The sequence below is a fragment of the Tachyglossus aculeatus genome, chromosome 1 (assembly GCF_015852505.1).
Source record: "Tachyglossus aculeatus isolate mTacAcu1 chromosome 1, mTacAcu1.pri, whole genome shotgun sequence".
Taxonomy (NCBI): domain Eukaryota; kingdom Metazoa; phylum Chordata; class Mammalia; order Monotremata; family Tachyglossidae; genus Tachyglossus; species Tachyglossus aculeatus.
The window spans coordinates 41603019-41624805 of NC_052066.1; the positions used below are offsets into that span (position 1 = coordinate 41603019).

At 43.0% G+C, this 21787-nt stretch overlaps 1 protein-coding gene across 1 annotated transcript in view; it reads right to left on the minus strand.

Moving 5' to 3' along the window:
- LOC119930739 (schwannomin-interacting protein 1) overlaps positions 1-21787 on the minus strand; it is an 823807-nt gene that overhangs the window by 630906 nt on the left and 171114 nt on the right. The gene's annotated exons all lie outside the window — the stretch shown is intronic.

The window sequence follows — 21787 nt, forward strand, 5'->3', positions numbered from 1 at the left end:
ATACTTGAAAAGAACATAAAAATTGATTTACTTGACCCCCAAACTGCTGATTGAGAAGCAGCATGGCATAGTGGATAGAGCACCAGCCTGGGAGTCAGAAAGTCATGGGTTCTAATCCCAGCTCTGCCACTCTGCTGTGTGACTTTGGGCAAGTCAGCTCACTTCTCTGGGCCTCAGTTACCAATACAATTGAATGAATGAATGAATGAATCTGTACAATGAGAAGCAGCGCGGCTCGGTGGAAAGAGCACGGGCTTTGGAGTCAGAGGTCATGGTTTCAAATCCTAGCTCTGCCACTTTCCAGCTGTGTGACTTTGGGCAAGTCACTAAACTTCTCTGTGCCTCAGTTCCCTCATCTGTAAAATGGGGATTAAGACTGTGAGCCCGACCTGGGACAACCTGATCACCTTGTAACCTCCCCAGCACTTAGAACAGTGCTTTGCACATAGTAAGGGCTTAATAAAAGCCATCATCATTATTATTATTTCCTGTGACTGTTCTTAGGGTCATCATTGCCTTCTTCCCTTGCCTGTGAAAAACCTTCACTGCTGAAGCCCAGCAACAACTGACCAGGAATGTTTGTTATTTAAAGCCCTGGACTTCAACCTCATTTAGCTATGTACTAGGCGGGTGGAAACAGATTTTTCCACCTTCTGTACAATAGAGAAAGCTACAAACACAGTCATCAAATTTTGATATTGATTACGAGAAAGCTGTGGTAGCTTTCGAAGGCCTTAAAAGGCTTGATCTTGTGCATTGGTTAGCCTTTATCTTAGATGTATTATATGTAGATCAGTAGGACTCCAGTTCTTAAAGTAATCCCTGATCTTCTGTGTTAAGGGGAAGAGGTTGATGGTTAGTTACCAGAAACTCCTGTGCCAATATCAAGAGTTGGTGGTCAACAAACTTGTGTTGAGACATTCTCCACAATGAGGGCCACTCATAGAGGCATAGAAAGCCAAACTGGGACAGGGAGATGGGGAAAGGCATTTTGGAAAAGGTCTGGGTGGGGGGAGAGACTCAGCACTCCTCCAATATTCATTCAATTGTATTTATTGAGTGCTTACTGTGTACAGAGTACTGTACTAAGCACTTGGGAAGTACAAGTTGGCAACATATAGAGATGGTCCCGACCCAACAAGGGGCTCACAGCCTAGAAGGGGGAGACAGACAACAAAACAAAACATGTGGACAGGTGTCAAGTCATCAGAATAAATAGAAATGAAGCTAGATGAACATCATTAACAGAACAAATAGAATAGTAGATATGTACAAGTAAAATAGAGTAATAAATCTGTACAAACATATATACAGGTGCTGTGGGGAGGGGAAGGAGGTAGGGCTGGGGGGATGGGGAGGAGGAAAGGAAAAAGGGGGCTCAGTCTGGGAGGAGGTGAGCTCTCAGTAGGGCTTTGAATGGAGGAAGAGAGCTAGCTTGGCGGATGTGCAGAGGGAGGGCATCCCAGGCCAAGGGGAGGACGTGGGCTGGGGGTTGATGGCGGGACAGGCAAGAACGAGGTACAGTGAGGAGGTTAGCGGCAGAGGAGCAGAGGATATGGGCTGGACTGTAGAAGGAAAGAAGGGAGGTGAGGTAGGAGGGGTCGAGGTGATGGAGAGCCTTGAAGCCAAGAGTGAGGAGTTTTTGCTTGATGCGTAGGTTAACTGGTAGCCACTGGAGATTTTTGAGGAGGGGAGTAACATGCCCAGAGCATTTCTGCACAAAGATGATCCGGGCAGCAGCGTGAAGTATACACTGAAGTGGGGAGAGACAGGAGGATGGAAGATCAGAGGGGAGGCTGATGCAGTAATCCAGTCAGGATAAGATGAGAGATTGGACCAGCAAGGTAGCAGTTTGTATGGAGAGGAAAAGGCAGATCTTGGTGATGTTGCACAGGTGAGACTGGCAGGTTTTGGTGACGGATTGGATGGATGGATTGGATTATTATTTTTTATTATTATTATTAAATTATTATTTTATTATTATAATCCAATGGCTCCTACTCTATCCTAATCCTCCTCGACCTCTCAGCTGCCTTTGACACTGTGGACCACCCCTTTCTCCTCAATACGCTATCCAACCTTGGCTTCACAGACTCCGTCCTCTCCTAGTTCTGTTTTTATCTCTCCGGCCCTTCATTCTCAGCCTTCTTGGCTCTCTTGTTCACCCCTCACATCCAATATCATCCACTGTCTTCTAGATAATAATAATAATGGTAGAATTTGTTATGTGCTTACTATGTGTCAAGCACTCTATTAACCTCTAAGATAGGTATGAGATAATGAGATAAGACACAGTCTCAGTCCCACATAGGGCTCATAGTATGTGTTGGAGAGAGGATGATTTAATCCTCATTTTACAGATGAGGCAACTGAGGCACAAAGAAAGTACATGACTTGCCCAGGATTACACGGCAGGCAGGTGAAGAGTCAGGATTAAAATCTAACTCCACTGACTTCCAGGTACATGATCTTTTCAGTAAGCTATGTTACTTCCTAAAGAAGAAGATAGAATTATCAAAGTGCTTGGCCCCTCCCTTCTTTGCTTCCTGACCACCATTTTCAACTGTTCACTCTCCAATGGCTTTTTCTCCACTGCTTTCAAACATGCCTATGTCTCTCTAAGCCTAAAACAAACCTCCCTTGTCCCCACAGCTCCTTCCAGTTATCATCCCATCTCCTTCCTACTGTTCTTCTCCAAACTCCTCTAGCGAGTTGTCTACACTTACTGCCTCCACTTCCTCTCCTCTGATTCTCTCCTTGATCCCCTGTAATCTGGCTTCCACCTCCTTCACTTCACCAAAACTGCCCTCTCAAATGTTACTAATGATCTCCTTCTTGCTAAATTCAATGGCCTCTACTCCATCCTCACCCTCATAGAACTCTCGCTGCCTTTGACACTGCTGACCAACTGCTTCTCCTGGAAACGTTATTCAAATTTAGGCTCACTGATACTGCCTTCTCTTGGTTTTCCTCTTATATCTCTGGCTACACATTCTCAGTTTCTTTCAAGTTCTCCCTCTCTCCTCCCACCCAGTCACTGTGGGAGTCCCTCAAGGCCCAGCTCTGGGTCCCATTCTATTCTCCATCTACACCCACTCCTTAGGAGAACTCATCCATGTGGCTTTAACTATGTCTCTATGTGGATAATTCCCTAATCTACATCTCCAGTCCTGATCTCTCTCCTTCTTTTCAGTTTTGCACTTACTGTTATTAATAATAATAGTAATGATAATAATTGTGATATTTATTAAGCACTTACTGTATGCCAGGCACTGTACTGAGTGGTAGGGTGAATATGAGCAAACTGCGTTGGACACAGTCCCTGCCCCACATTCATTCATTCATTCATTCAATCATATTTATTGAGCGCTTACTGTGTGCAGAGCACTGTACTAAGCGCTTGGGAAGTACAAGTTGGCAACATATAGAGACAGTCCCTAACCAACAACGGGCTCACAGTCTAGAAGGGGGAGACAGACAAGAAAACAAAACATGTGGACAGGTGTCAAGTCATCAGAATAAACAGAAGTAAAGCTAGATGCACATCATTAACAAAATAAATAGAATAGTAAATATGTACAAGTAAAATAAATAGAGTAATAAATCTGTACAAACATATATACAGGTGTTGTGGGGAGGGGAAGGAGGTAGGGAGGGGGGATGAGGAGGAGGAAAGGAAAAAGGGGGCTCAGTCTGGGAAGGCCTCCTGGAGGAGCTGAGCTCCCAGTAAGGCTTTGAAGGGAGGAAAAGAGCTAGCTTGGCTAATGTAAGGAGGGAGGGCATTCCAGGCCAGGGGGAGGACGTGGGCCGGGGGTCGACGGCGGGACAGGCGAGAATGAGGCACAGTGAGGAGGTTAGTGGCAGAGGAGCAGAGGGTGTGGGTTGGGCTGGAGAAGGAGAGAAGGGAGGTGAGGTAGGAGGGGGCGAGGTGATGGACAGCCTTGAAGCCAAGAGTGAGGAGTTTTTGCTTGATGCATAGGTTGACTGGTAGCCACTGGAGATTTTTGAGGAGGGGAGTAACATGCCTAGAACGTTTCTGCACAGAGATGATCCGGGCAGCAGCATGAAGTATAGACTGAAGTGGGGAGAGACAGGAGGATGGGAGATCAGAGAGGAGGCTGATGCAGTATGACCACATGAGGGTCATGGTCTCATTCTCCATTTTGCAGATGAGGTAAGTGAGGCACAGAGAAATGAAGTGACTTCCCAAAGTCACACAGTTGACAAGTGGTGGAGCCGGGATTAGAAACCACAGCCTTCTGACTCCCAGGCCTGTGGTCTATCCACCAAGCCGTGATGCTATTCATCCAGCCTTCAGGACATCTTTACTTGGATGTGCCACTGACACCTTAAACTTGACATGTCCAAAACAGAACTCTTCACCTTTCCACCCAAGCCCATTCCTTTCCCTGACTTTTCTAACACTCTAGACACAACTACAACCCTCCCTGTCACCCAAGACCTCAATCTTCGTGTGATCCTCGACTCATCTCTTTCATTTAATCCATCTATTTCATTTGTCACCAAATCCTGTCAGCGCAACCTTCACAATCTGGCTAAGATCTGTCCCTTCTTCTCTATCCAAACTGCTACTACACTTATTCAAGCATTTATCCTATCCTGCCTTGATTTTTCATCAGCCTCCTTGCTGAAACCCCTGCAAGAAACTCCAGTGGTTGCCCATCCCCCTCTGCATTAAACAGAAATTTCTTACCCTAGGCCTTAAAGCACTCAATCACCTTGCCCTCTCCTACCTTACCTACTTGATTTCATTCATTCAATCGCATTTATTGAGTGCTTACTGTGTGCATTGTATTAACATGGTAGCAGTTTGGATGGAGAGGAAAGGGTGTATTTTAGTGATGTTTTGAGGTGGGGCTGACAGGATTTGGTGACAGATTGAATATGTGGATTGAATGAGAGAGAGGAGTCTAGGCTAACACCAAGGTTACAGTCTTGTGAGACAGGAAGGATGGTGCTGCCATCTACAGTGATAGAAATGTTGGAGGGGGACAGGGTTTGGGTGGGAAGATAAGGAGCTCTGTTTTGGACATGTTAAATTTGAGGTGACAGGACGGCCTCCAAGTAGAGATGTCTTGAAGGCAGAAGGAGGTGTGAGCCTGGAGAGAGGGAGCTAGATCAGGGCTGGAGATGTAGATTTGGGTATCACTTGCATAGAGTTGGTAGTTGAAGTCATGGGAGCAAATGAGTTCTCCAAGAGAACGAGTGTAGAATAGAATAGAATAGAAAGGGACCCAGAACTGAAGCGCTTAATAAATGTGATAGAATAAAGGAATGCATGAATGAGGGACAACCCGGCCCCCGCCCCCCACGGTTAGGGGGTGGAAGGTAGAGGAGGAGCCCATGAAGGAGACTGACATTAATCAGAGAGATAAGAGGAGAAGCAGAAGAAGACAGAGGCAATGAAGCTAAGGCTGAATAACATTTCAAGGAGAAGGGGGCAGTCCACAGTGTCCCAGCTTATGCACTTCACTCCAGTAATGCCAATAATAATGATGGCATTTATTAAGCGCTTACTATGTGCAAAGCACTGTTCTAAGTGCTGGGGAGGTTACAAGGTGATCGGGTTATCCCACGGGGGGCTCACAGTCTTAATCCCCATTTTACAGATGAGGCAACTGAGGCACAGAGAAGTTAAGTGACTTGCCCAAAGTCACACAGCTGACAAGTGGTGGAGCCGGGATTTGAACCCATGACCTCTGACTCCAAAGCCCATGCCCCTTCCACTGAGCCAATCTACTCTCTCTATCTTGACCTCATTTTTCTTGCCATGGCCTCGAATGCTCTCCCTCTTCTTATATAACGCACAATCACTTCCCCACCTTCAAAGCCTTATTGAAAACACATGCCTCTAAGAGGCCTTTTCCGACTAAGCCCTCATTTCCTCTTCTCCCACTCCTTTCTGGTTGCCCTTGCACTTGGATTTGCACCCTTTATTCACCCCACCCTCAGCCTCACAGCACTTATGTACATATCCATAAATCATTCTTTTATTCATATTAATGTATGTCATTCATTCATTCATTCATACTTATTGAGTGCTTACTGTGTGCAGAGCACTGTACTAAGCACTTGGGAAGTACAAGTTGGCAACATATAGGATGGTTCCTACTCTAGAGGGGGAGACAGACAACAAAACAAAACATGTGGACTATAAGCCCATTGTAGGTAGGGAATATATCTACCAACTCTTATATTGAGGTCTCCCAAGCACTTAGTACACTGCTCTGCACACAGTAAGTGTTCACTAAATACAATGGGTGTTTTATTGATTGACTGAATTATTTCTCTGCCTCCTGAATCCACTTGCTGTCATTAGGGTTCTGCTAGATTGTAAGCTCATGGGGACAGTAATCATGTCTACTGTCTCTATTGTACTCTTCTAAGCACAGAGTCCAATCAATCAATCAATCAATCAATCGTATTTATTGAGCGCTTACTATGTGCAGAGCACTGTACTAAGCGCTTGGGAAGTACAAATTGGCAACACATAGAGACAGTCCCTACCCAACAGTGGGCTCACAGTCTAAAAGGGGGAGACAGAGAACAGAACCAAACATACCAACAAAATTAAATAAATAGGATAGAAATGTACAAGTAAAATAAATAAATAAATAAATAAATAGAGTAATAAATATGTACAACCATATATACATACATACAGGTGCTGTGGGGAAGGGAAGGAGGTAAGATGGGGGGATGGAGAGGGGGACGAGGGGGAGAGGAAGGAAGGGGCTCAGTCTGGGAAGGCCTCCTGGAGGAGGTGAGCTCTCAGCAGGGCCTTGAAGGGAGGAAGAGAGCTAGCTTGGCGGAGGGGCAGAGGGAGGGCATTCCAGGCCGGGGGGGATGACGTGGGCCGGGGGTCGACGGCGGGACAGCCGAGAACGAGGTACAGTGAGGAGATTAGCGGCAGAGGAGCGGAGGGTGCGGGCTGGGCAGTAGAAGGAGAGAAGGGAGGTGAGGTAGGAGGGGGCGAGGTGATGGAGAGCCTTGAAGTCCAGTTATCTCCACAGAGTAAGCATCTACAGAGTGCTCTGCAGAGTGAAGCAGTGTGGCTCAGTGGAAAGAGCATGGGCTTTGGAGTCAGAGGTCATGGGTTCAAATCCCAGCTCTGCCAACTGTCAGCTGTGTGACTTTGGACAAGTCACTTCACTTCTCTGGGCCTCAATACCTCATCTGTAAAATGGGGATGAAGATTGAGAGCCCCCCTTGGGACAACCTGATCACCCTGTAACCTCTCCAGCACTTAGAACAGTGCTTTGCACATAGTAAGCATTTAATGAATACCATCCTTATCTATTAAATCCTATTTATCGATTGAATGATAAGAATACTTCTTCTTTCAGAATCTACCAGAATCCATCTCTCTTCCCAAGAAACGAAGATTTGGTCTTTCTGAGGCAGACCATGCACTGAAACCAGTACCACGAGGGGTTTAGGGGGAAGGAGGATGTAGCTAGGTGATTTATTAATAATGATAATAATAATAATAATGGTATTTGTTTAGCACTTAATTTTTGCTAGGCAATGAACTAAATTCAGGGGTAGGTACAAGTTTTATCAGTTTGGACACAGTCACTCTCCTACATGTGGCTCACAGTCTCATTCCCACTTTACAGATGAGGTAACTGAGGCAAAGAGAAGTGAAATTACTTGCTCAAGGTCACACGGCAGACTTCTGACTGCCAGGCCCGTGCTCTGTACACTATGCCATGATATGTGCCGCATCATATTTAAGGCTCTCAAAAGCTTAATGAAGCTCATGATGTTTCTATGGATGCCAAGATTTTAGTATGTTTACCCAATCCTGTACTACCAGATGGCCATGCATCAAAGCCACCACAGAGTGTGCTCTGCCTCTTCATTTCTGTAGCTATGCCCTCAGTTCCACTTCAGAAAAAGGTCATAACTTCTGACACAGGTAACACTGCATCACAGCAAATACTGGATTAAACCATCTGGGCTTTGGAGATGAGGTTATTTTTGTACATTTGAGAATTCTCCAGTGTTCTGGATATATCTTTGCAGTAAAACCTGTCCTCCCCCCGGCCTGGAATGCCCTCCCTCCGCACATCCGCCAAGCTAGCTCTCTTCCTCCCTTCAAAGCCCTACTGAGAGCTCACCTCCTCCAGGAGGCCATCCCAGACTGAGCCCCCTCCTTCCTCTCCCCCTCCTCCCCCTCCCCATCCCCCCACCTTACCTCCTTCCCCTCCCCACAGCACCTGTATATATGTTTGTCCATATTTATTATTATTACTCTATTTTACTTGTACATGTTTACTATTCTATTTATTTTATTTTGTTAATATGTTTTGTTTTGTTGTTTGTCTCCCCCTTCTAGACTGTGAGCCCACTGCTGGGTAGGGACCGTCTCTATATGTTGCCAACTTGTACTTCCCAAGCGCTTAGTACAGTGCTCTGCTCACAGTAAGTGCTCAATAAATACGATTGAATGAATGAATGTAGATAAGTGCTATGGGGCTGAGTTTGGGGTGAATAAAGGGCTCAAATCCAAGAGTAAGGGTGACACAGAAAGGAGAACAAGTAGAGGAAATGAGTTTTGGAAAACCGTCTCACAGTCTCCTGACATTGAAACAATACTCATTTATGGATATTGACTAACAGCAGGATACCTAAACAACCACTTAAAGGAGAGCTGAAATTTGTTCACTAAAAATACGAAGGGCAGAAGAAACACTAAAGATACAGTAAAACTAAGCCTCAGATGATGTTGCATCTCAACTAAAAACTGGGAGACAATTGCTGAGGATGGACCAGTCTGGTGCATGTTGTCAAAAGGAGGAACTCTTGATCAAAAAGATTCATAAGGAATGAGAGAAAAGGAGGTAAATGAGAAACAAAATCTCAGGCACTGAAAATCAATCAATCAGTCGATGGTATTTATCGAGCATGTATGGTGTACAGACTGCTGTACTAAACACTTGGAAGGATACTTTACAATAGAATTGGTAGGCACCTTCCCTGGCCACAATGAGCTTACTGTCTAAAGGGGGAGACAACAGCAAACATGGCAAAATAATGAGAGATGCCTTTTTAGGGTGCACAATGTGGCCAGTATGGTAGGTTCCACATTCATCATTTTTGTCACCCATGATTAATGTCAAAATGAAGTCCTTCATAACTGAAGAAGAAGCCACTAATGTTGAAATCTACTTATATATCTGATGGTGAAATCTTTCTCTCATATATATATACATATACATATTTCACCATTAATTTTTTTTCCCTCAAATATGAAGGACTGTATCTTTACATTCTTCTTTGCATGCATACATGTGTATGTGTAGAGAGAGAAGGGGGGGAAGATACTGCAGGTATAATTCAAATTACATTTATTATTGCAAAATCAATCAATCAATCAATCGTATTTATTGAGCACTTACTGTGTGCAGAGCAACATACTAAGTGCTTGGGAAGTACAAGCTGGCAACATATAGAGACAGTCCCTACCCAACAATGGGCTCACAGTCTAGAAGACTAGAAAATAAATGCCTACAATCTTGTAATTGTTGCAAAATGTTACCTACATTCAAGAAAGAATGGGCTTTAGCAGAAAAATCTTTTAACCATTGTCAGCTTATTATTTAGTTGTCACAGGCACTGGATATTGTCGCTGAGCTAGATTGAAAAAATAACATACCAAAAAATCAGTTAATGATCAAAACACAGGAAATACACTGTGGTGACTGAGACAGTTCAATAGAAAGCTGTTAGCTTGCCATCTAAAAGGACATTTTCTACACTTCAAACTAAGAAATTAAATTATAAGAAAATGAAAGTCTTAAAGTACATTTAGAAAGTGAAGAGCAAATTGATTGTCAATAATCCATTTACTTTGCTCCTTATTTATGTAACTTTGTTAAGTAGATTCATGTGTATACAAATTTCGAAAAAGGAAAGTGTAAAATATTTATAGGGCTCATGAAAACCTAAATGGTATCATTATTTTTAAAGGACACACAAGGTCGGGAGGGATTTCATAAAGTTGATTTTTTATTCCCGATCCTTCCAGAGTGAAAACAAAACTAGCAGTGAGTTTCTTACTTCCTGCCATGAATTGCATCTTCTTTTAAGTCAACGTACCTGCCACTGGTTGAAAGCAACTTTAGAGTCTTTCTACTTCTAGCTTTCTTCAAGCATTCTCACTTCTCTCTGAACCCTATACTAATCCATGTAGTCGTGTTCTTTTTTAATAAATCAATCAAACAGTGGCATTCACTGATTATTTACTTGGTGCAGAGCATTTTATGATCCCTCCTCTTGAAGAGCTTACAATCGGTACCATGAAGGATTGCCTCCGATTTGAACTGTGATCTGTTTATCTGGTAAAATCTTTCAAGCTGATTGGATAAGCTGTCACAATATCTCTACTCTCATCAATTGTCTAAATGGATTAAACTACATTATTCACCATCTTAGTAACAAGGGGGTGGAGCCAGGGAAGATGGGGGCCCGATGTTCCATGAACCCCACTCCTAACCCCTGTCAGTCAGTCAGTCAATCATATTTATTGTGCACTTTCTTTGGGCAGAGCACTGTGCACTTGGGAGAGAACAATTTAACAGACACATTCCCTGCCCACAACGAGCATACAGTCTAGAGGGGGAGACAGACATGAATATAAATAAATTACAGATACGGGCAGCAGTGTGAACGATACTCTTTGGAGGAAAGATGATATGCAGTAGTCAAGACAGGCTAGGACAAGTGCTTGAATTTAGTGCAGTAACAGTTTGGTTGGTGAGGAAGGAGCAGATTCTGGAGGTGTTGTAAGATAGCAGGGCCTAATAGAAAGTGTACCCACCTGGGAGTCAAAGGATCTGGGTTCTAATTATGGCTCTGCCACATAATAATCATAATAATGAAGGTATTTGTTAAGAGTTTACTATGTGCTTGGCACTGGGCACTGGGGTAGATACAAGGTTATCAGGTTGTCCCACGTGGGGCTCACAGTCTTAATACCCATTTTACCGTTGAGGTAACTAAGGCACCTAGAAGTTAAATGACTTGCCCAAGGTCACACAGCTGACAAGTGTCGGAGCCGGGATTAGAACCCATGATCTCTAACTCTCAAGCCAGTGCTCCTTCCACTAAGCCACGCTGCTTTTCTGAGCCATGCCTGCTGTGTGACCTTAGGAAAGTCCCTTAACTTCTCAGTGCCTCAGTTACCTCATCTGTAAAATTGGGGTTCAACACCTGCCCACCCTCCACAGACTGTGAGCCCTGTGTAGGACAGGGGCTGTGTCGACATGATTACCTTGTACCTACCCCAGCATTTAGAACAGTGCTTGATGCATTATAAATAATAAATACCATTCAGAAAATAATAATCAGTTAGATGTAGTGACTGACTGAATACGCAAGTGGAAGGGGAGAGGTGAATTGAGGATAATTCCAAGGTTGGAGGCTTGTGAGAAAGGAAGGATTGGTGGTATCTTCAACAGTAATGAGAAAGTCATGGAGAGCAAGATGAGAAGGTGGGGACAGACGAGAGAAGTTCCGTTTGGAGATGCTGAGTTTGAAGTTATGGCTGAGCATGTCCTGAGAGAAATCATTAATGTGGGAGGAAGTATGAGATTGCAGAGAAATCTCTGCAGAGACTGCAGAGAAGCAGCTGTGGCTGAGAAGCTGCTGTGGCTCAGTGGAAAAAGCATGGGCTTTGGAGCCCGGGGTCATGGGTTCAAATCCCAGCTCTGCCAATTGTCAGCTGTGTGACTTTGGGCAAGTCACTTAATTTCTCTGTGCCTCAGTTACCTTATCTAGAAAATGGGGATTAAAATTGTGAGCCACCCGTGGGACAACCTGATCACCTTGTAACCTCCCCAGCGCTTAGAACAGTGCTTTGCACATAGTAAGCGCTTGACAAATACCAACATTATTATTATTAGAGAAAGGAACTTGTCAGGGCAGAGGTGGTGGTCAGATAGTCATATTTATTGAATGTTTACTGCATGCAGAGCACTGTACTAAGTGCTTGGGAAAGTACAGTGTAACGATATAATGGACACATTCCCTGCCCATGATGAGCTTATAGTCTAGAGGGGACTAGATGGTTGTTGAAGCTGTGGGAGTGGATGAGCTTCCCAAGGAAGTGGGTGTAAATAGAGAATAGAAGGAGACCCTGAAACAAGCCTTGAGAGATTGCCATAGTTAGGGGGTGGGAGGCATAAGGGGAGCCAGAAAAAGAGCCTGAAAAGGAACTTCTAGAGAAGTAAGAGGGGAACCAAGAGAAGGCAGTTTCCATGATAGCATGGCACCATGCTAGGGGTTTGCACAGTAATAATAATAATAATAATAATAATGATAATAATAATAATGATTGGTATTTATCAAGAACTTGTTTGTTCTTTGTTGAGATTTGTTGAGAAGCAGAATGGCTCAGTGAAAAGGCACGGGCTTTGGAGTCAGAGGTCATGGGTTCAAATCCCGGCTCCACCAATTGTCAGCTGTGTGACTTTGGGCAAGTCACTTAACTTCTCTGTGCCTCAGTTACCTCATCTGTAAAATGGGGATTAAGACTGTGAGCCCCCTGTAGGACAACCTGATCACCTTGTAACCTCCCCAGCGCTTAGAACAGTGCTTTGCATATAATAAGTGCTTAATAAATGTCATCATTATTATTAACTTACTATGTGCCAGGCACTGTACTAAGCACTGGGATGGATACAAGCAAATCTTCAGGTTGGACACAGTCCCTTGTCCCATGTGGTGCTCACAGTCTAAATCCCCACTTTACAGATAAGGTCACTGAGGCCCAGAGAAGTGAAGTAACTTGCCCAAGATCTCACAGCAGACAAGTGAAGGAGCGGGGATTAGAACCCATGGCCTTCTGGCTCCCAGCTCTGGGCTCTATCCATTGCACAAAGGGGAGTTGGCTCACAGTTCATGGTTCCCTACTTTGCAGAGCCAAATCACGTTGCTATCAAACTCAGCCCAAACTCTCATGGGTGGTAGAGAAGATTTCACATTCACACTCCAAAAATGAAAGAACCAGAGGAGAAGAAGGAGCTCTGGGGAGAGCTACCCAAAATGCAGCAAAAGCAGAAGAGCCAAAATGATCGCTATGCTTATAGAGTTACATTCAAGATAGACCAGAAGATATGGTTTTCAAAAGATCTGGATTGATCAATATGTTTGTGGAGGTACATTCAGGATAGAACTGAAGACATGGTGCTCCTAGCCCTTAAGCCTGCTAACTCATAGCTTCTGTTGTCAAGCTCTAGGAGGATTCAATCATTTTTTCAATGGTGAATACTGGAGGCAAGAAAAAATCTAAAAGTACTCATGTCAACATGAGCAAAAGTTTCACACAAACAAGGTGAAATCAAAGTGACTGCAGCCCAGGGCTCTGTTTTGGTGACTTTTACAGGGAAGTAACCTCACTGTCTCCTCCCTAACAAAGTTAGGGAGAAGCAGCGTAGCTCAATGGAACGAGCACGGGCTTTGGAGTCAGAGGTCATAGGTTCAAATCCCGACTCTGCCAACTGTCAGCTGTGTGACTTTGGGCAAGCCGCTTCACTTCTCTGTGCCTCAGGTACCTCATCTGTAAAATGGGGATTAAAACTGTGAGCCCCCTGTGGGACAACCTGATCACCTTGTAACCTCCTCAGTGCTTGGAACAGTGCTTTGCACATAGTAAGCGCTTAACAAATACCATCATTATTAAAGTTGTCAGAACTGGGTTGGAGAAGGAGCATAGCCTAGGGAGAAAAAGATGGGCCCGGGAGTCAGAGGACTTGAGTTTTAATCCCCATTCTACCTTTGTCTGTTGTGAGACCCTGGGCAAGTCACTTAACTTCTCAGAGTCTCATTTATCTCATCTGAAAAGTGAAGATTAAACCTGTGAGTCCCAGGTCGGACAGGGACTGCCCACAACCTGATTAGTTTGTATCTACCTCAGTGCTTAGTACAGAGTCTGCCACATAGTAAGTGCTTAACAAATGTCATCTAAAAAATAAATTTAAGCTCCAGTAACTTTTGCAGGTTTCCTGGCCTCCTTCTTCCTTCTCCCCAGACCTTGACCTTGGAAATTATTGATCATTCACATTCACAACATTCACATTTTCACCTTTAGTCTATAAAGTTATAGTCTTTTAATTTTATTTATCTTTTTATGCAGCTCCAACAATGCTGGCCCATTGGAGACCTCAATACTATTGCTGCTGTGACCATCAGACCACTTCCATTACCCCCATTACTCCTACAGAGAAACAGCATGGCTCAGTGGAAAGAGCAAGGGTTTGGGAGTCAGAGGTCATGGGTTCTAATCCCGACTCTGCCACTTGTCAGCTGTGTGACTTTGGGCAAGTCACTTAACTTCTCTGTGTCTCAGTTACCTCATCTGTAAAATGGGGATTAAGACTGTGAGACCAATGTGGGACAACCTGATTACTTTGTAACCCCCCCCACCCAGTGCTTAGAACAGTGTTTTGCACATAGTAAGCGCTTAGCAAATGCCATTATTATTATTATTACAGCTGGTGTTCTCCTCGTGGGCAGGGAAGGTGTCCACCAACTCTGCTACATTGTACTCTCCCAAGCACTTAGTACAGTGCTCAGCACACAGTAAGCACTCAATAATTACCATTGATTGATACAGGGGCTGGAGATTTGGGCTGTTGGATGCAGATCAGGTGGAAAGGGAGGAGAGAAGGTGGCAACCTTCAGGATTCAGTACCTCTGAAATCAACCAATTAAACTTATTGAGTGCTTACAGTGTCCAGAGCACTGTAATAAGCACTTGAAAGTGCAATAAAACAGAACTGGTAGACATGTTCCCTGCCCAAAAGGATCTTAGTGTCTAGAAGGGGAAACAGACATTTAAATAAATTGTAGACATGTGAGTAAGTGCTGTGGGGATGAGGGAGCTATCTAATTCTTAAAGGGTGCAAATCCAAGTGCAAGGGCAAATACAGAAGGAAGGAGAAAAAGCTCAAATGAGGACTTAAATGAGGAAGTCCTCTCAGAGGAGATGAGATTTTAATAAGGCTTTGAAGGTGAGGAGAATGTCAGCTGTCAATAGGGAAGCAGTGTGGCTTAGTGGATAGACCACAGGGATGTGAGGAAGAAGAACCTGGGTTCTAATACTGGCTCTGGCACATGTCTAATGTGTGCCCTTGGGCCAATATTTTACTTCTCTGAGCCTCAGTTACTTCATCTGTAAAATGGGGCTTACGAGTGTGAGCCCCATGTGGAACAGCGACTGTGTCCAACCTGTTTAACTTGCATCTACCCAGATATTTTAAACAGTGCTTGGCAGATAGTTAGTGCATAAAAAGTACTGTTATTTATTTATTTATTTATTTATTTATTTATTTATTTGTTTATTTATTATTATCATTATTATTATTAAGGAAGGACTCCCAGGACAGAGGCAGGTTGTGGGCAAGGGCCAGCAGTGAGGTAGAATGAGTAAGTTAGCATGAGATGAGCAAAGTGAACATTCTGGGTTGTAATAATGATAATAATAATAATGGCATCTGTTAAGTGCTTACTATGTGCAAAGCACTGTTCTAAATGTTGGGGGAATACAAGGTGATCAGGTTGTCCCACGTGGGCTCACAATCTTAATCCCCATTTTACAGATGAGGTAACTAAGGCTCAGAGAATTTAAGTGAGTTGCCCAAGGTCACACAGCAGACATGTGGCAGAGCCGTGATTCAATGTGAAAGGTAAGGGAGGAGGGAGCAAGGTGATTGAATGCTTTATAGCCAATGGTAGGAATTTCTGTTTCATGTGGAAGTTCTTGAGGAGTTGGAAAACAAGGACTGAATGTTTTTGAGAAAAGTGATCTGGAGGACAGAGTGAAATATGGATTGTAGTGAGGAGAGACAGGAAGCAGGGAGGTCAACAAGGAGGCTGATGCATTAATCAGTGTGGGGTAGGAAAAGTTAATGGATTTAACATGATACCAGTTTGGATGGAGGGCAGATTTTAGCGGTGTTGTGTAGATAGAATCAAAAGGATTTGGTGGCAGATTAAAAAGGTGGGTTGAATGAATAAGATAAATCGAGGATAATGCCAAGATTATGGGCTTGTGAGATGGGGGGATCGTGGTGCTATCTACAGTGATGGAAAAGTCATGGGGAGGACAGGGTTTGGGTGGAAAGATGAGAAGATCTGTTTTGGACTTGTTACATCTGAGGTGTTGGTGAGACTTTCAAGTAGAGATGTCCTGTAGGCAGGAGGAAATACAAGACTACGAAGAAGGAGAGAGGTCAGAGATGGAGTTGTAAATTTGGAAATCATCCACATAAAGATGGTGGTTGAAGCTAAGGGAGTAAATGAGTTCTCCAAAACAGTGGGTGTCAATTGAGATAGACTGTAAGCACTGTGTGGGACATGGACTGTGTTCAGCCTGATTATCTTGAATCGGCCCCAGAGCTTAGTACAATGCTTGGACACATAATGAGTGCTAAACAATTCCTATTATTATTATTTTCATTACGATTATTCTCTTCCTCCTCCCCTATTCCCCTGCACCTTCTGAGTTTCCTTGCCTCTGCCTGCCTTCCTCCAGTACATTTGAGTCTGAACCTTGTCCCCTAAATGTGCAAGCCTGGAAGTCAGGGACCCTATTGGAGGCAATAGGGGTAGTGGAAATGTTTGGGGTGGCTGTTGTGGGTGGCATCCATGGAAGTATCATGGAGAAGCAGCGTGGCTCAGTGGAAAGAGCATGGGCTTTGGAGCCAGAGGTCATGGGTTCAAATCCCATCTCTGCCAATTGTCAGCTGTGTGACTTTGGGCAAGTCACTTAACTTCTCTGTGCCTCAGTTACCTCATCTATAAAATGGGGATTAAGACTGTGAGCCCCCTGTGGGACAACCCGATTACCTGTAACCTCCCAAGTGCTTAGAATAATAATAATAATAATAGCACTGTTTTAAACAGTGCTTTGCGCATAGTAAGCGCTTAATAAAATGAGGAGGAAGTTCAGGGTGTGAGAAGAGGGAGAGACTAGCTAAAAACCTTGTGAAGGGCAGGGAAGAGGCAGATGGGATGCTGTTTTGTCAAATTTAACTCTCTCCCTAAGACAACAGACCCCAACTATTCTGACCTTCAGATTCCCTCAAATTCTATCTCCTCTTCCTCCCTTCAAAGTCCCATTGAAAGATCACCTCCTCCAGGAGGCCTTCCCAGACTGAGCCCCCCCTTTTTCCTCTCCTCCTCCCCCCGTCCTACCCCCTTCCCCTCCCCACAGCACTTGTATATATTTGTGCATATTTATTACCCTATTTATTTTATTTGTACATATTTATTACTCTATTTTATTAGTGATAATAATAATAATGATGGCATTTATTAAGCGCTTACTATGTGCAAAGCACTGTTGAGGTAACAAGGTAATCAGGTTGCCCCACGGGGGGCTCACAGTCTTAATCCCCATTTTACAGATGAGGTAACTGGGGCACAGAGAAGTGAAGTGACTTGCCTAAAGTCACCCAGCTGACAGTTGGCAGAGCCGGGATTTGAACCCATGACCTCTGACTCCAAAGCCCGGGCTCTTTCCACTGAGCCACGCTATAATTCTATTTATTCTGATGGTATTGACATCTGCCTACTTGTTTTTTTTTGTTGTCTGTCTCCCCTTCTAGACTGTGAGCCCATTGTTGGGTAGGGACCGTCTCTATATGTTGCTGATTTGTACTTCCCAAGTGCTTAGTATAGTGCTTTACACACAGTAAGTGCTCAATAAATACGATGGAATGAATGAATTAATTGACCCCCCCAGTTCCCCAAGTCACATCAACCCATCTGCCCATTCTATCCTTTACATATTTGTTCATATTCATTTATTCATCTTTATATATTCCTTCATTTAGGAATAGGTGAGAAGAACAAAGGATAGGAGTTGGGGTATAGTGAAAGAAGAGAGTGGGTAAGTAGGAGAGAGAGAGTTGATTTAATACCTTAAAGCTAATGGTCAGGAGTTGCTGCTCGATGTGGAGAAGAATAGGAAACCCTTGGAGTTTTTTGAGAAGTGGAGAGACATGTGATACAATGCTTTAGAAAAAATGATCCAGGCAGTAGAGTGAAGTATTAATCAATTAAGCATTAATGGTATTTATTGAGTATTATACATAGAGCACTGCACTAAGCACTTGGGAGAGTACACTATCCCAGTCATCAGAGAGTTTACAATCTAGTTAGAAAGCTCTGAAATGCATCCTCAAGGCTACAAATGTACAATTTAAAACCAAAAAATATCAGTTTTCATTTGGTTTATCTCAAATGATCTTATATCGGGCCCACTTTAAGCTATGAAAACTAATAGCATAACCAAGAAGGAAAAATAACTTCTCACTGAAGTTATCAAAATGCTTTCATTTCATAACATCCATGAAAATGTTCAGCTGGCCAAAGCAAAGGCATTAAAATTTTTGAATTTTTAAAAGTCAATTCAACTAAAATGATTGTCTTAGGTGAAATGCTGTGAAAATACCCTAAAGCTGACTTTACCTTAGTGTAAACATCCAAAAAGATACAATCGCTGGACAAGTACTCTTGATATTTTTTATATATTCAACACAAGGGGGCAGTATGATAGCACCTAAATAGTATAAAATACTGCAATTTAAGAAGCCCTGATGACAAAGTTGTAGTAATCATTCCTTACACATTTTTAAAATTCTCCCCAAGAAAGGAACTTGAATGTAGAATCTAGAATGAGAGATTCATATAACTGAAGAATCAAATAAATATAAATACAAATATCTTAAGAATGGTTATCCTTCCAGCATGCATTAGCATAGCATCATCATCATCCCTGACATTGTTTAGCAGAAGTCCTTAGAAAGTTACTGGTTGAAGATAGCGGTTAGGGAGGGAAGAAGGGAGAGGGCAAATGTTTTAATAAGTATGAAGAGATGGGGTCAGAGGCACAGGTAGAGGGAGTAAATTTTGAGAAGAGGCAAGAGATTGCTCGGAATATTGGGAGAGTCGAAGAGGACGGACGGCAGAGACTGGAGAGGAGCAGGGGAGATTTTAGGGTGATCATGCCTGACGGTTTCAATTTTGTTAATAAAGATTTGGCTAGGTCGTTAAAGGAAAGAGATGGTGGGGGCAGAGGAACAGCAATTTGAGGAGGGAGTGAAATGTCCGGAACAGCTAGTAGGGGCAATAGATATGGGAGCCAATTAGGAAGGAGAAGTAATGTTGGTCAGATGAAAGGGCAGAATAAAGCAGGTGAGGATGAAGTTACAGTGGGTGAGATCTGGATTTCGGCCAGCAGTGCTCAGCAGCTTGAGACTTTAGGTTAGAAAATATGTAAGCTCATTGAGGGCAAGAATCCTGTCTACCAACTCTATTGTATTGTTCTTTCCTAAATACTTAGCACAGTGCTAAGCACATAGTAGGTGCTCAACAAAAACCACTGAATGACTGATTAAGATATACTGGCCTGAGTGTCTCTTCCTTAAGGAAGTGCTAAAGTAGGTCTTCAAATGCTGGAGACATAGGACTCTAAAGGTGCCAGTGAATATTCAAAGGAAGTTGCCCAAGAGGTGAGAACTTCCTTACACTGGTAAATCTTCAGGGGGCAAAACAAATGACCTTTGAAGCATAATTCTAAAAATCTCATGTTTTCAAATGAGGGATTATTTGTGATTGATTTTCATGATAGGAATAACTATAGTAGATTGTGTCACAGTTTAGACAGTTCTGTTGTGAGTCCATTTGCAGCTTTTCAGATTCATTCATTTTTGTGGGGAAATCCTATTTTTGGGCAAGGCTTCCGAGTAGTCTTGATTGATCCTGCTGCTGGGATAGCCTTATTCATTATTTATCAAATTCTTCTTATGCTAATTTAGGAAGGGGAATAGTTTTCATTGACCTTAGAGACCTTGTTGACAATTTGCTTTCACTCTTTGCTTAAATGAAATGTCACTGACAAAGCCAACAGAAGGCCAGCACTCACTGGGGTAAATTTTTAAAATCCCAAGATAGCAGTAACAACCAGGTTAGGAAAGGAACTGGATTTATGGACAGATGGCAAATCTTGAGATGCAATTTGCAAGTGTCTTAATACCATGCTTCCAGGGTAGAATCTGAGCAGGCTTCCATCAGATTCCCAAAGTTTGGGATTAAATTGAAAATACCCTCTTTTAAAAAACCCTTGCAACATAGTCTAGAACAGTGTCTTAGGTAGAATAAAATAATAAAATGAGAAGCATAAAAACTTGGGCTAACCCATGGAGCAGGGGCCTAGGACTCAGAAGGTCATGGGTTCTAATCCCGGCTCTGCCACATATCTGCTGCGTGACTTTAGGCAGGTCACTTAACTTCTCTGTAAAATGAGGATTGAGACTGTGAGCCCCATGTGGGATAAGGGCTGTGTCCAACTCGATTTTCTTGTTTCCACCCCAGAGCTTAGTACAGTGCTTGACACATAGTAAGTGCTTAACAAATACCAAAATTATTATTATTATTAATAACAATAATCAATAGTATTGATATATGCATTCATGTGGCCTAGTGGAAAGAGCACAGACCTGGGAAACAGAGAATATAGGTTCTAATCCCAACTCTGCCACATATCTGCTGTGTGACCTTGGGCAAATCACTTAACTTTGTATGACTCAGTTACCTCATCTGAAACTTTTCTAACTTCATCCCTTCATCCATGCTGATCTCCCTTCTTGAAACTTTCTCCTCCCCAAATCCAATAGATCCCAGATCTCCTTATAGTCAAAGCCTTGCTAAAATCCCACATCTTCCAATAAGACTTCCCAGATTCATTTCTCAGCACCCTGAGACATATCCCTTCAGCCAACCATTGCATTTATTAAACATTTATTCCTTAATAATATCAATAATAGTAATGACGGCATTTGTTAAGCGCTTACTAAGTAATGAGCACTGTTTTAAGTGCTGGGGTAGATACAAGCAATCAGGTTGTCCCACGTGAGGCTCACAGTCTTAATCCCCATTTTACAGATGAGGGAACTAAGGCACAGAGAAGTTAAGTGACTTGCCCAAAGTCACACAGAAGACAAGTGGCAGAGGCAGGATTAGAACGCATGACCTCTGGCTCCCAAGCCTGTGCTCTTTCCACTGAGCCATGCTGCTTAATCAGGACTCATGCATATATGTGTAGTCAATTATTTATTTTGAATACTTTAGTCATCAAGACGTTGATGCTTGTCTTCCCTGTTAGAGTGTAAGCTCCTTGCAGGCTGGTAATTTGTTAATTCTGTATTTTGTACTTTCCAAGCTTCTAGCAAAATGCTAGAAGTGGTACTCAATAAATTACTACTACTACTACTACTAGTACTACTTGACTTTGAGCCCACTGTTGGGTAGGGACCGTCTCTATATGTTGCCAACTTGTACTTTCCAAGTGCTTAGTACAATGCTCTGCACACAGTAAGTTCTCAATAAATACGATTGATTGATTGACTTCAATTCATTAAATTGCAAGCTCCTTGTGGGCAGGGAACTATGTGTTTTATTCCCATTGTATTTTCCTAAGTGCTTGGTTCAGTGCTTTGCACTCAGGAAGCACTTGATAAGTACTACTGCTAATACTACTGTTACTTCCACTTAAGTGAATAAAGAAAAATACGATGTTTTCACTTTTTTATGGTATTTGTTAAGCACTTACTATGTGCCAGGCACTGCACTAAGCACTAGGAAAGATACAAGATAATAGGGTTGGACACAGTCCCTCTCCCAGAGAGTGTTCACTGTCTTAATCACCATCCTAGAGATGAAGTAATTGTAGCCTAGAGAAGTTAAGTGACTTGTT